This window comes from Lolium perenne, chromosome 6 (genome assembly GCF_019359855.2).
Source record: "Lolium perenne isolate Kyuss_39 chromosome 6, Kyuss_2.0, whole genome shotgun sequence".
NCBI lineage: Eukaryota > Viridiplantae > Streptophyta > Magnoliopsida > Poales > Poaceae > Lolium > Lolium perenne.
Window position 1 is genome coordinate 59,989,099 of NC_067249.2, and position 5,550 is coordinate 59,994,648.

Here is a 5,550-nt window from a genome sequence, read left to right on the forward strand (position 1 = left end):
TCTCCTTAATGCATCATATATATGTTTCAGCATGCACGTCATCCTTTCTTGTTCTTCATTCTATCCCATTTGCATATCATCATATATGGGACTTCAGAGACCGAAATATCGTTTATGTGTGCTAGGAATCTGCAGCTTCAAGTAAGAATTTCGCAGGAACCACCAATGAGAGGAAGACCATTCAATATGCACCTGAATCGGTGATAGAACAGCTGCAACCAAAAAAGAAACCTGCTTCTGCTACTAGACAGTCTCAGCGATTCATGGCACTAGTTGAAGAAAATAACGAAAATGCTAAGAGTACTGAAATAAAAAAAACATGGTGAACACCCCAAGAGGTTGAATCAGCCACCTGTTACCAATCCAGTCAACCAGCGACAATCGGCAGCAGAACCAGTTTCCACAGCAACTTCTCAGCCACAATTGGCAGCAGAACCAGTTTCCACAACAACTTCTCAGCCACAATTGGCAGCAGAACCAGTTTCCACAGCAACTTCTCAACAACAATTGGCAGCAGAACCAGTTTCCACGGCAACTTCTCAGCCACAATTGGGATCATCAGTAGCTGTGGTAGGAAATACTGCCCAAGGACACACCGTACCAGTCCCGGTGACACAACCACAAGCGGCCAAACATCTTTGCTAGCACAACATCAACAAACTGTTGATGATCTCCCACTGACCCATATTAGTCCTGCCATAGACAACTCCCCTGAGGATGAGCCCCACACCGAAGAAGGTACATTTTCCAATGCTTATAGTTTCATTCTCCGTTATAAAGTTATACTTTATAGATAAATAAATAAATATATATATATATAAATATAAATATATATATCTACCTTGATAGCTTGATGTAATGCTTAACTTTGTAGTTGCACCACGATCAAGAAAAACGAGGGGCCCAACAGTAGGGAAAATGTTCGTAGCTAAGCTTGCTGGGATGGAATCAAGATTTCGCCTTTCATCTATCGTAGGTGGCGAAGGCCACTGGACCCAGAAGAATCTTGTAAATTAGCATCGGATGTAGGAATTTTCGTCAGGAATGAAATTCCTATTTTCCCAACATGGAAAGAGCACGTAGACACCTCTGCGCATTTTGAAAAATTAGTGCACAGGTTACACGTAAGTCATCTTTCTCTTGGTAATGTTACTCATACTAGTATACCACATTGGCACGTCCCGTTCCTTCTAGCTTGTTGTTGGCTCTATGTATATCGCACCAACGGTTTATATTGTTGTGAACAGTTAAGGTTCGAGTTTGATGAGGACCAAGAGGAAGTAAAGCATGTTCTCAACAGTCTATTCTCGGTGTCTGCGCCGATATCGCAAAGAGGCTAAAGAAGAAATACTTCACTGGAAAGATTCTCGGGAGTGTTCCAACTATATCTCCTTTTAAGCAAATGACTGACAAACAGTGGGGAGATCTTGTGAAGCACTGGTCTGATCCAAAGAATATGGTATGATTTGTAAGGCGAGACCAGATCACATCTTGGATTCTTATTTATAGCGAGTGTCTCACTAGTCTCCTTTTTGCGTAATTTGGCTAAACAGAATCAGAAAAACCGCGGTAAACTACTTTTACCTAGCCGTACGGGATCTCGTAACCTTATAGTGCACATTCGGCAAAAAGTAAGGACATGTTGTTTTATACTGCTATTTAGAAATATTTTAGTAAAAGATCATGCAGAGTATATACACCAGTGTGCAGCTTATATTATGATCCTCCATTTCAACCACGTTATTCGATTTATAAATGGTAGTACTAAAATGCAGTTGTTACATAATGCAAGTAAAAGGGAACCAAACAAAGAGATGACTCTGCCAGAGATTTTTGAAGCATGCCAGAAGAACAAACTTGAAGTGATTGGAGAAGTCGCACAGAGTGTTCTTGTAAGTCTTCTAAAAGATTGAAATTTTGTGACGACTCACATCCCAACATGTAGGAGTAGTAAAGTACATGTCAATATGATATTATATATGTTTATTAAAATTCATGTGATGTGAATCAGACATGCCAAACTGTAGGAATAAAAGTAGGTCATACACATGATAAATCTACTATCAGCAAGTTTCTCTGTAGTAACGATCATGTTTACACATGTGTACGAACTGAATTTTTTGCAGGAAGATATGAAATTAGAGATGGCAAAACCCGGTAAAAACGGTCTGGAAAAAACCGATGAAGAATGTGTGAAGGCATTTTCTATGGCAATAAAAAAGAAAGGCATTGCCAAAAACACTTTCTTACGGAATGCTGGACTGCTGAAGTGCAAGTCCATGTCCAAGTCAAAGTATTTGCATGCTCAAGTTCTAGAGGAGCAACTCCAAGTAGAACGAGCTGCATCAGCTGCGCTAAGACTAGAAGTCGACAATTTTAGAACGATAGCAGCACAGAAGGAGGCCCTACTGGAGCAGGTTAGGAATGCTAGTAAGTAGTAAGAAGAGTATCTGCTAGATAATTGGAGATGAACGGGGACAGTGATAGGTGATGGCGTGTAACTCACACGTTCGTTGGGAACCCCAAGAGGAAGGTATGATGCGCACAGCAGCAAGTTTTCCCTCAGAAAGAAACCAAGGTTTATCGAACCAGGAGGAGCTAAGAAGCACGTTGAAGGTTGATGGCGGCGGGATGTAGTGCGGCGCAACACCAGGGATTCCGGCGCCAACGTGGAACCTGCACAACACAACCAAAGTACTTTGCCCCAACGAAACAGTGAGGTTGTCAATCTCACCGGCTTGCTGTAACAAAGGATTAACCGTATTGTGTGGAAGATGATTGTTTGCGAAAAACAAGAGAACAAGTATTGCGAAGAGATTGTATTTCAAGAAAGAGAATTGGACCGGGGTCCACAGTTCACTAGAGGTGTCTCTCCCATAAGACAAACAGCATGTTGGGTGAACAAATTACAGTTGGGCAATTGACAAATAAAGAGGGCATGACCATGCACATACATATCATGATGAGTATAGTGAGATTTAATTGGGCATTACGACAAAGTACATAGACCGCCATCCAACTGCATCTATGCCTAAAAAGTCCACCTTCAGGTTATCATCCGAACCCCCTCCAGTATTAAGTTGCAAAGCAACAGACAATTGCATTAAGTATGGTGCGTAATGTAATCAACAACTACATCCTTAGACATAGCATCAATGTTTTATCCCTAGTGGCAACAGACACAACACAACCTTAGAACTTTCATCCTTGTCCCGGTGTCAATGCAGGCATGAACCCACTATCGAGCATAAGTACTCCCTCTTGGAGTTACAAGCATCTACTTGGCCAGAGCATCTACTAGTAACGGAAAGCATGCAAGATCATAAACAACACGTAGATATAACTTTGATAATCAACATAACAAGTATTCTCTATTCATCGGATCCCAACAAACGCAACATATAGAATTACAGATAGATGATCTTGATCATGTTAGGCAGCTCTCAAGATCCGACAATGATAGCACAATGGGGAGAAGACAACCATCTAGCTACTGCTATGGACCCATAGTCCAGGGGTAGACTACTCACACATCACACCGGAGGCGACCATGGCGGCGTAGAGTCCTCCGGGAGATGATTCCCCTCTCCGGCAGGGTGCCGGAGGCGATCTCCTGGATCCCCCGAGATGGGATCGGCGTTGACGGCGTCTCTGGAAGGTTTTCCGTATCGTGGCTCTCGGTACTGGGGGTTTCGTCACGGAGGCTTTAAGTAGGCGGAAGGGCAAGTCAAGAGGGGGCACAGGGGCCCCAGATGACAGGGCGGCGCGGCCAAGGGGGGGGGCCGCGCCGCCCTAGGGTTTGGGCTCCCTGTGGCCCCACTTCGTTTCGTCTTCGGACTTCTGGAAGCTTCGTGGAAAAATAGGCCCACCGGGCGTTGATTTCGTCCAATTCCGAGAATATTTCCTTACTAGGATTTCTGAAACCAAAAACAGCAGAAAACAGAATCGGCACTTCGGCATCTTGTTAATAGGTTAGTTCCAGAAAATGCACGAATATGACATAAAGTGTGCATAAAACATGTAGATAACATCAATAATGTGGCATGGAACATAAGAAATTATCGATACGTCGGAGACGTATCAACAGGTCATTACCTTCGTCTTGTAAAATGGTTCCTTAGTCTGAGCATATTTCGTAGGTGCATTTATCTGCAATTGCTATGATCTTGGTGGTCGTTTCCTTGTTGTGATGTGGATTTTTTTTTGAACCGGAACCCTGCTGATTGTTAATATTATAAGTGGATTGCCTAGCCCTTTCCATCAGTTCTGACTTGTGGTTCCGTTGGCTCGTGGATGAAGCTTGACATGGTATCAGAGCCCATAGTCTCAAGTTCGGACTTTTGGTCGCGTTGGCTAGTGCATTAAAGCTTGACACTGATGATTTTCTGTGATCCATTGATTTCCAGCTTTCTACATATAGCCCAGGTCTAGAAGCTTGTCAACTGGTCTGGTTCATTCATCACTGTATTGAGTGCAATGAACGGAACAGTGCTTCTCCTTTGTGTTGTGCTGCAACACAACTATTCTCGCACGTACAGGCGAGTTGTGAACAAAGATACTTATGTATACTACCAAATTTCGACTCCATATAATCAATAGCTTAACAACCGTCTAATTCAAAATCTCAACACTGTAGCATATACCTCCTGCCTATTGAATACAATTATTTCACACACTGAAATATTTTGTACGCGTTTTGAATTGGAGAACATGGGAACCGACTTTGGTTTCTGATTATGACTTGATGTGACCCTAGGCCCTGGATTCCTGAGCAGAAGGTATGTGTAAAAACAAAGAGATTACGAAGTGCTAATTCCCTTTTTTTTTGTAAGTCCTGGTGGCATTGACACTCCTTTCTTACTTGCTATATTTTTTTGGTGTTTATATATAATAGAGAATTACCAGCTTATTGTCGAACCCGTTAGATTTTGGGCAATAATTGTTACGTGGCTGCTTCTTAATTAAAGTTTATCATGTCATGTAGATGGATTTGTGAAAGATGCAGCGGGTCGTTCTTCAGATCGTCTACATGGGATTCCCATCTACATGTATGTTCATGGTTTCATGGAGTACTTCAGCTCATAGCAGCCACATACGATCCTGCAAGATTTGCATTTTTTTTTTGACCTTGCAAGATTTGCATTCAATGTATCACCAAGGCGCATCCGTGAGAACTCTAGAAACATCTTCGTCAGACTCGTTTTGGCGCGCGCAGTTCCCGAGCGAATCCAATGAATTTTGACCGTTCTCTTAAAAAAAAGGAACTTTGACCGTTGGATCAAGCGTTGGAGAACTGATGTGCCAACGGCCAATAATTATGATCGTGGTAACCGATTTTCAACGTGATGATGAATTGATGTGACATTTGGCCATACTAGTATGGTCTCATATTTTTGTATTACTTAGTACTTGGACTGTGGCCAAATTCGAAATCTCATTCCAGCGGCAAAACTTCCCGCCCGAAAAATACAAATATTTCACACGCTTCTAACTTCCCATTCTACCCTCGTAAAGATGACAACAATGTCCATGTATAAGTCGGTTGGTGGG